Here is a 10828-nt window from a genome sequence, read left to right as displayed (position 1 = left end):
TCTGCTTTAAACGTTAATTCCTGGTTTTGGGGAAGGGGTCGGGGTTCTTACCTATGATTAAAAAGTTGTGTGTTCAAAATAAATAAGTTTCCATCTTGGTTAAAAAGACCTGCCCCTTCACAGGCTTAACACTCGATTCCGTGTGAATGCTGTGACAAGGAAGGTTTAAGGGGAAATTGACTTTAAAAGAAAACCAATTTCAGGTGTTGTGCATTCAGTGATGATTATTGTTTGAATGTTTTTAATTTAAGTTGGATGGGTTTGTTTTGTTTTTTTGCATGTTGGAAGCTGCAATAAAAATCAGGTAATGAAGATAAACAAAACATAATACAATCCAAGCTGAGGTCTGGCCATAAAACAGTGATTTTACATTAAAGGGAGTTAAATTTAGCTTACACAATAGTAAGCAGTTTCCTCACAATGCATAGCACAATTTACGGTATATCCTTTCAGGAATGAATGGCAGAATTGTCTGTGATTATAGTAGCTTTGGGCTAACTTCTGACACTGACTCTTGTATCATTGGCATTGACATTGACCTTTTCAGTATAATGACATCTTCTTTGTGTCACCCTCATTGAAAAGCGAGGACAATAAATAAATAATAGGAATCATTAAGAGTGGTGGAAACTCAGTAATCCACCTTCTGTTTAGAATAAGCCCTTCCTCTTTTAATGCCATAGCAGTCTTAAGACAGCATAAAGACCATGTAAGCTGTTCTGTGATACTAGTTTGGAGAGACCTTCTCTTAGCCTGGGATAATGAGATTTAGAAGCCTAGAAGAGTCCCAAGAACAGGAAATGAGGGAAACAGAATTGACTCTGTAATGATGGCAGTCTTAACCAACAGTGTGAAAGATGCTGAGCGAGGAAGCAGTCCCTCCTCCTGAATTCAGGCAACAGAAGTTGTCTGATTCATTTAAGCAGCAGGCTTGATGATTAACACTACAGCGATGGCAGCTGACAGATCCAAGATTGTTTATGTGTCCCAGCAAAAAGAAATGAACTGCTTGACAAAAAAGATAGTACAGGATTTATTTGAAGTTAAAAAAGCTCTGCTTACCAGTTCTTCTTCTCCCGCAGCCTTCTGATGCTTAAAAAAAGTTAGCAAGAATTAAGAAAGCAACTGAAATGTATAGATGAATTGACTTGACAGGCTTTTGTAAACATGTCACTACATTTTTCACTTAGCAGTTTTATGGAGGCTGCAGTCTAGCAGGAGGGCTTTATTCCAAAGGATGATGCTGGACTTTGTCACTTCCTTATTCGGAGTTCTTGACTGGTGCAGTGCAGCTCTTTAACACTCCAGCAGAAAGGAGGGATGGTGCTGTAGCCAAAGCAATGGGTGGAAATCCTCAAGTTTATATCTGCAACATCTCCTAGGCCAGTCTCTTCCAATCTGGTACCTTCCAGATTCTTTGGACCACAACTCTCATCTGGTCTCAGGAAGAGGCATTTTCGCACTGTGCTGCTTGAGATCCTTTCACTGGAGATGGCGGGAACTGGACCTTTTGCATGCTCTGGGCTCTGCACTCCTCCCATAGGGTGATATATGGGTGGAGTTTAAATTTATGGTGCCTGGTTTATTTTAATAAATGCAAATCAAATGGATCATATTGATTTGCTGAGCTCTCAGGATAGGGAAGGGATGCAAGAAATTCCACGGCCATGTTGGTTGCAACTGATGGGGGTTGAAGTCCAAAACATCTGGAAGGCATCAGGTTTGAGAAGGATGTTCTAGGCCTTCAATAATCAAGATGAAGGCTTACAGAGAATGGAGTTACATTGGTTCCAAATAAACCCATGCAACAAGGTGGAGGAATGCAAGGCATTCTCCTTCACACATTTTATCAATCCAGTGGCAGCCACAAGCATAATGTTCAAGTTTTGGGTGTCCAGGTTTGTGGGTGCAAGGCATCCATGATTTCTAGATTTAGTAGCTGCTAGAATAGGGATGCAGGTGGCACTGTGGTCTAAATCACAGAGCCTAGGGCTTGCTGATCAGAAGGTTGGTGGTTCGAACCCCTACGATGGAATGAGCTTCCATTGTTTGGTCCCAGCTCCTGCTCACCTAGCAGTTCGAAAGCATGTCACGTGCAAATAGATAAATAGGTACCACTCCGGCGGGAAGGTAAACGGCGTTTCCGTGCGCTGCTCTGGTTTGCCAGAAGCGGCTTAGTCATGCTGGCCACATGACCCGGAAGCTATACGCCGGCTCCCTCGGCCAATAAAGCGAGATGAGCGCCGCAACCCCAGAGTCGTCAGTGTCTGGACCTAAGAGTCAGGGGTACCTTTACCTAGAATTGAATCAAGGTTTGGGGAATTAAACAACAATAAGTGAACTCCAAGATCCAGCAGAGATTCAATATGAAAATAATACAGGCCAGCTTCCTAATGAGGTAATCACCTTATGATGGCTGAGTCATTAACCTAACACAGTGTTTCCCAACCGGTGTTCCGTGGCACACTAGTGTGCCGTGAGACACCGGCTGGTGTGCCGTGGGAGGGAGGCGGGCGAGTCGGGCGGCGAGAGGCGGCGGTGGCGAGGATCCGCGTCGAGCCGGGGGCGGCTCCGCGGTGGTGGTGCCGAGCGGCAGGGCAGCGCGCGCAAAAGGGAGGAGCGCGAGACAGCGGAGGAGGAGGAGGCCGGCATGTCCGGGCAGCAACAGCAGCAGCAGCAACTCCCGGCGACGGCTCCTCCTCCGCCCGCTATCGCCGCCACCACCACAACAGCCGCCGCCGCCTCAGCTGCCGCCGTCCCTCAGTCCCTCGCTCTGCTGCCTCCTCCCACCCCGGCAAGGGGAAGGGAAAAAACGTTCACTTTTGTGCGTCCCTCCCGGCGTGATGCTGCGCGCTGACGTCACGGGGCGGGGCTTTAATGGTGGTGTGCCGCGAGATTTTTTTCCGGTAAACAGGTGTGCCGTTGCCCAAAAACGTTTGGGAAACACTGACCTAACACAAGATGAGCCATCAAGTCATTCAGTTCCCAACAGCAAGAGAGGTGGAGCCCCTTCTCCAGCTGTGTGTTAGTGGCAGAGACAAAAAAGGTTTAGGATTTTAGTTTGGATGATGTAGGCTGGGGGGAAATCCTTTTCAGTCTGTTAGCAGCAACAAGAAAGAGGAAGGGGGCGGGGAAGCACCATGGGGGCTGATTGCGACAGATTGCAACAAAGAGACAGATTCCATGGCAGATTTCTCTGTTCTTAAACCCAAGCCTGCTGTGCCAGTTGGAAAAGCATGAGACTCTCCTGGAATAAATTGCTTTGAACCCCTCCATCTAGACTCGGGTAAAGGTAAAGGTAAAGTAACCCCTGACCATTACGTCCAGTTGTGACCGACTCTGGGGTTGCGGCACTCATCTCGCTTTACTGGCCGAGGGAGCCGGCATACAGCTTCCAGGTCATGTGGCCAGCATGACTAAGCCGCTTCTGGCGAACCAGAGCAGCGCATGGAAACGCCGTTTACCTTCCCGCCGGAGCAGTACCTATTGATCTACTTGCACTTTGACGTGTTTTCGAACTGCTAGGTTGGCAGGAGCAGGGACCGAGCAACGGGAGCTCACCCCGTCACGGGGATTCAAACAGCCGACCTTCTGATCGGCAAGTCCTAGGCTCTGTGGTTTAACCCACAGCGCCACCCGTATCCCTAAGGCAGAATAGAATGGTACTATTACTTCTCTTGAGCTGGACACTATACTTCTGTTGATGCAGCCTAGAATAGTGTTAGCTTTTTTTGCTGCTGCATCACACCATTGACTCATGTTAAGCTTGTGGTCCACCAAGACTCCTAGATTTTTTTCACATGTACTGCTGGTAAGCCAGGTGTTTCCCCATCCCATATTTGTGCATCTGGTTCTTCCTGCCTAAGTGCAGAACCTTACGTTTGTCCCTCTTGAAATTCATTTTGTCCGCTTGCGCCCCGTTCTCCAATCTGTTAAGGTCATTTTGAATTCTGATTCTGTCTTCAGCAGCATTAGCTACCCTTCCCAGTTTGGTGTCATCAGCAAATTTCATGAGCACTATGTCCCCCCCCCCCTTGCACACTGCCTTGACTCTGGATTCAGTGGGATAAGCAAACAACCAGGTATATACAGAAAAAGCACAGTGCATTTGGCATATTTCTAGGCCAGTTTGCTTTACTACTTACAATAATGCTCTCTCTCTCACACTAGCACTGCTCAGCAAGCTCTTCTCCTTTCAATCCATTAGGGCTGGCTCAGGGAAGCATATTCCCTATAAGAGCATCACAGCCTAATCCAGCTTGATACATCAAGGACCAGGATGCTGCTGTTGAGTCCAGTTTTTGAATCTCAGCACACAACCCATTTGGCTCAAGCTCAGGACTTTCCACGATAGGATTTAATTTGTCTCAGTAGCACAACCTAATACATTCTTTGCTGCTTAAACTGCTGAATAATTCAGCAAAACAGAGCTATTAAGGGAGCTGGAATGAGCAAGACAAAGTTAATTCCCATTTCCCAGTGCAACTAGGGATGGGACAATGACATCACTATAGTTTGCAACGGAGCATTATCCCTTAGGATTAAGATATCAAAGAAGAAGAAAGCTCAAATAGGGGACAGGACATGGGTATCCAGTCATGCAGCACAATCCATTGCACATTTACCCAGAAGTAACTCACTGTGTTCCACGGGGCTTATGATCAGGTTAGGGTGCAAAAGGTTGCTTTCTGCCTTAAGCAAGGCAAATAAGCATTGGAGGCTTGTACATTAGGGAAAATGGGGCACTGCCCCACCAATCACCAACCCAGTAAATGGGAGATTGTTTTGTCTGGCAAGTGAAAATGCTTGTGTAGAAAGAATGATTGCTTTAGCAGAGGGCTTTCTCAGTAGTGGCACCAGCCCTGTGGAACGCCCTCCCATCAGATGTCAAGGAAATAAACAACTATCTGACTTTTAGAAGACATCTGAAGGCAGCCCTCTTTAGGGAAGTTTTAAATGTTTGATCTTTTATTGCTATTATTATTATTTTATTTTCTGTTGTAAGCTGCCCAGAATGACTGGGGAAAGCAAGCCAGAGGGGTGGGGTATAAATAATAAATTCTTATTCTTATTAACACTGACCCTACATGTCACTCCTTCCCCTCTCCCCCTCCCCCAATTACTAATCAAAAGGTTCAGTAGCCTTAGGCTCTTTCCCGAAGAGTCCCAAATATACGTGAATCTATTTTCTCCTCCCCACACAGGCTTTTCTGGGGGTTCCTCTGATTCTCCAGAGTGATTGGTTTTTTTGGCGAGGGAAGCCCCCTTCCACTAGCATGAAACCTTGCATAGGGTTCCTGTTTTCAGGATAGGCTAATTAAGTCCTGCACCATATCTTGAATACTGTTTCACGCCACTCCAAGCTCCAAGCAGTGTGAGATTCCATGGATTTCAGTTGCTTACCCATGATTCGGTCTTCTGAGTATGAGGGGCAGCGGAGACTGTGGTGTCTTTATGATATATGCTTTATTTGCACATCTATACAACCTGAGTCTATGATGGGGGGATTCACAGCATCAACAACCGAACAGGGCCTTGCTTGCCCCATAACCACAGCCTCAGATTCAAACAGAAAACAGGCATTGCTCTGACTCTCTGGCTTCCCAGCTTGCTGTTTCCAGCTTCCAGCTTTTGCTGACATCATGCCATTCTCCACTCTGGCTTCTACCTTTCTAAATGCTAGCAGATTTGTGCCATTTTCAGTCTGGCGCAGAGTCACTCCCTTTGTTTCCTTAGTGACCCATTACCTCGCCAGGAAGCTAGTCTGGCTATTCCAGGAATTCGAATCCTTGATTAGATTTTAACAGTTGCTGGATGTAGGGATTGGAAGGGTCTCAGCATACAGCCTGCCTCCCCCACCGCAAACTCATAACAATACTTTTAGAAACAGTCTGATGTTCTTTTGTTTACTACTAAATTTGCAAATGATAAAGGAGGGATGGCAATAGAAGGAGACAATAAATTTACCAGATGCTCTGTCAACTCAGCTTGCTTGGAACACATAATCCTGGGTTTCCAAAATAGAGTCCCTCTGGAGGTCTCTCCAGGTGAAAACTGAAACTTCCTTATGAAATGCAGGCTATCGTGGCAGAAGCTGGATATTTTTAGGGGTGCCTCCTAACAGGACCATTGCCTATCCCTTAGTTAAACAGAAGTCATTGAGTTTGCTTGTTGTGGTGCCTAGTAACTGGTATTGAAGGTAGCTAAATTTGTGAGGGAGATAAATTTGTAAAATTACTCAGTAAATTAAATAAACTAAACGCGGCTTTATTTATGGAACAGTCAATAGCTATCCAGCCAGTATGTCCACAATGGAAATGTACATCACACAATAGGATTAAGCTGTCAGAAGAGATGCAAAGCTAATTTAGACACAGGACCCTTTGGTTATATTTTTTGTGTTTTGCACAGTTTCTCAACTAGTATGGAATTCTCTCTGCCAAGTACAGAGCTATTTTGTAATTTACAGATAAGTTCTTTAATGTCTGGTTTTTTGGAGGTGGGGTTAAAATGTATGCAATGTAAGTACAGCTGTATACAATCCCTGTTATCCTTATACTCAGCAATTACGGTATTTATACTCACAGAAATGTCACTTATCCAAAGCAGCAGCAAAAGGCAACCTCTGAGATGAGACTTTTGCTTACACTTCTATGCAATTGCACATTGCTGAATAACTCAACCATACCCATAGTTTATGTTTGAAAAATATGTGATCACCAGGTGCAGGAGCATAATATTGCAGCGTTGGGAAAAAGTGGTAGAAGCAGAAAGCAGTGTGGAAGGGAAACTTATTAGGTTACACCCGAACTTAGTCATCATGATTAGAGTAGACCTACTGAAATCAATGGAACTTGATTTCAGGCCCATGGATTTTGATATGTGTCTACTCTAAGCACAACTACACCTGGCTCTAGCCCATTAAGTACAATGGGCAACTAAGTTTGTGTCACTTATATAGTCTATTCTAGCTTTCATCAACCTAAGAAGAAGAAGAGTTTGGATTTGATATCCCGCTTTATCACTACCCGAAGGAGTCTCGAAGTGGCTAACATTCTCCTTTCCCTTCCTCCCCCACAACAAACACTCTGTGAGGTGAGTGGGGCTGACAGACTTTAATGAAGTGTGACTGGCCCAAGGTCACCCAGCAGCTGCTTGTGGAGGAGCGGAGACGCGAACCCGGTTCCCCAGATTACAAGTCTACCGCTCTTAACCACTACACCACATGCCATTCAGTAGTTTGGACTACAGCTCCCATCAGCCCTCACCAGCATGGAAGCAAAGAAGCAAAGCAGTCAGCTGAATTTGTCAATAGGCATATTATTCAGGTGCCTAGGGCCTCTAGTGTCTGAGAGCTTCAAAGTATCTCAAGGGGGGGGGGAGATCTTTGGACCATGTCAACCAAGGTGCCCCCCTTTAACAAATGAATACTTACAATAATGCCATTTATAAGAATATGGCTTGCACATTATATATAGTTTGGGAGGAGGAATACTGCCTGGCAAATGAGGCATAGGCAGAGTTCCAACACACAGTGAAGCTGCCATGTGATCTATTGTATCTCTGTAGAGGGGATACTGATGGTGTAATGTGCTTTGAGTTGTAAAATGGGCATGCAGTGAAGCCATCCCAAATTCATTTCACTATGTGTTACAAAAGTGAAACAAACACAGACTAAATTATGCAGCGCAGCTTTTGGAGGGAGGTGGGGTCATTTTAGCCTACAAGGGAAGAACTGTAGTTCTGAATATTCCCTTCCCCCATCCAAAGTTTCTGTGCAGAGAAAATTCGCATTTCTAGAACCCACTTTCTCCCTGACATCACACTTCTGTTCAGAAATGCTAAAGTCTCACAAACCACGACTGGACCATGCTGACTGCTTCTTTCTCTATCTCATCCTTACACAAACCCTGCCCTACAAACCACAACCTTCACATTTGTACATAAGACATTTGTGGCCAGGCGGGGTGGCAGCAAGGACTCTTCATTAAATGAGAGACACTTTCTGTGGGCGATCGCTTTTCCACCTGCCTTGCCCTACCATCCAGTTCTGGGAGCCTTTCCCAGACCATGACTCTGAGAACAGCGGAAGCAGGTGGGAAGAGAGCAGTTCAGGGACAGTTTTTTTTTTAAAAAATTATAAGTTGTGTGTCCTTGTTTCTCAGTTTGATCCTTTTACATGGTTTTGTACGTTTAGTGATTTGCTGTTATTTTTTTATTGATTATAGATTAGCAATTCTTTATTGTAACTGATAAGAGTAAACTGTTTAATTATTATTTGCTGATGTTTAATTTTGCTCTTTACGATTGGAGTCTAATGGATTATTCAATATTGCTTTCTTTGATATAAGTTGTTTATTTTAAAGTTATTGTGACTTTTTATATAGGTTCTTTGTTACTATTAATATTTGCTGTTTTATTTTTATTATTAGGTGTGTTGGAAGCCGCCCAGAGTGACTGGGGCAACCCAGCCAGATGGGCGGGGTATAAATAAATAAATAAATAAATTAAATTCATTATTATAATCATCATCATTATTATTAAAGCCAGAAACGTTCCAGGTAACTGCTCAGAACAAGGACTAGTTTCTGGCGTCTCCTGAATCCCCATGCTACAATTGCTGGCACATGGACTTTCCTTTCCCCTTGATAGGTCCAGTCCATATGGTCAGCTGCTTACATAGGCTATGGAGCAGTTTTCAGCAGCAAATACACTGCCTGTGCAATATACAAAGAAAGCCACATAATAATGTGAAAGAGGCTCCTTTCTTGAGGTTCAGTAGCTGAGCTGGGACTTGACGCAAAGTTTTCCCCAAACTGAAGCTTAAATCGGTTATTGTGCGCTCATTCCTCAATGGTACAGGCATGTGGGGCAAAGTGCAGAGTGAAGCTTATTCTGGTTCCCATTTGCATGGCCTTTAGGTCTTATGAGGGTTTTGGTTTGTCGTTAGTAAGAACAGGGAGCTCCATTTCCAGTTTTAGGAAGAGTCTCTTGACTGCTAGTCACTTATTAATACACTTGAATACTGCAATTTGCTATACTTCATGAATGCACAACTAGTCCAACGTGATTAATCTGCCCTGCTTAAAACCAAGGCTGTGCCACATTTTTCAGAGGGCATAGGTTGAGGAAGGCAGAGTATAAATGACTTTTTATCAACATAGAAAGAGACAAATACACCCACCCACCCACCCAACTGATTGCATGAGAGTCTTTTATCAGGTTTCTTTGGGCTGGGCGTTCAAGCAGAAGAGAGCTGGCAAATTGCAGCCCACATCAAACAATCTGAATGGCAGAGCCTTGTTTAAAGGCCCATTTGTATTGATTAAATGGAAGTGCCTAATTGCTTATCTGTAAAGATTAATGCAGGAGCAGAGCGAGTCAAGATCCTGGCACTCTCTGCCAGCCCCAGGGACAGCGTTTTCCGTGTATAACACGCAACGTGTAATGAACCGCTGGTTTAAATGCATTTATTTATTCATGGCCATGAGGGTGCAGTGGAACCTGAGGCATCTCTGGCTCAGATCTTGCTGGGAACCGTTTTGAGACCTTGCAGCCAGACCTCAACCCAGAAAACTGGCTATTGCCTCTATTAATGATACAGCCGTGAGACTGGGCCTCTCCTGTGCCTTCCACCACTGGACTGTTTCTGAGCCATTTTACTCACCTCAAAATTGGCTGTTAGGTCAATATTTTTGCATATGAAAATGCCTAAAGGACAGCAGATATGGAGCCAGATTAATATTTCTGGTACATTAATGAAATCCACGGTCCTATTTGCTATTCGTCATCAATGAATACATCACCAATCAATATCATAGTTCCATTCAGTCAGAGATGGGTCTCCTGGGACTCTCCAGTTGTTGTCTCCAGCTCCCATCAGCCCCAGCCAGCATGGCCTGTGATCAGGGATCATGGGAGTTGTAGTCCAGGAACATCTGCAGGGCCAAATGTTAATGCCACCCCTGCATTAAGTTCTTAGAGCACAGCATTTTTGTTTTTCATTCATCAAAAACTGTCCCGAGAACATTTTGTTATTGAGCAGCCTAGGAATGTGGTAAATAATTTTTTTAAACAAACGTTTGTCTGAATTTTTGTCTGTTCTGTTCTGGAAACTCCAGATCGGCAATAGTGTGCAAGGAGGCGAAATGGCTTGGGCTGGTCCTGGGTCCTTCCACATGCACAGTCATTTCCATAGATTACTATTTTTTTAATCTTCTTTTTCTGTTACAGTGATACCTTGGGTTAAGAACTTAATTCGTTCCGGAGGTCCGTTCTTAACCTGAAACTGTTCTTAACCTGAGGCACCACTTTAGCTAATGGGGCCTCCTGTTGCCACTGCGCCTCTGCCACACGATTTCTGTTCTCATCCTGAAGCAAAGTTCTTAACCTGAGGTACTATTTCCGGGTTAGTGGAGTCTGTAACCTGAAGCGTCTGTAACCTGAAGCGTCTGTAACCCGAGGTACCACTGTATTTGCTTTCTGTTTTTAAGCTCAAGGAAGAAACTTGCATGGAATATGCTGGGAAGGTTGTGGTTTCACCTTTTCTGCATCCTGCTGTATTTCTGCTGCATTCCCGCTTGGTGCCTGTCTCCAGAAGAGACAGAGGGAAAGTCTAACTCAGCAATTTCTGTGAAATATACTCGGAGTCGAGAGTGGGTTTCATGCTCTTTACTCAGCTCATAGTGGTGAGGCAGAATGGAAGTTCCCCCAGAATGTCTGCTTATATACATTATTTACACAATGGGCCCCACGTGATTGGCTAATTCCGGGATTCTTCTGTAGGCCAATCAGGTTGCGGATTCACTTCCACCTGGAGCTGGATTGG

The sequence above is a fragment of the Podarcis vaucheri genome (genome assembly GCF_965113315.1).
Source record: "Podarcis vaucheri genome assembly, chromosome: 1".
Lineage (NCBI taxonomy): Eukaryota > Metazoa > Chordata > Lepidosauria > Squamata > Lacertidae > Podarcis > Podarcis vaucheri.
Note: the sequence above shows the minus strand (reverse complement) of the source record.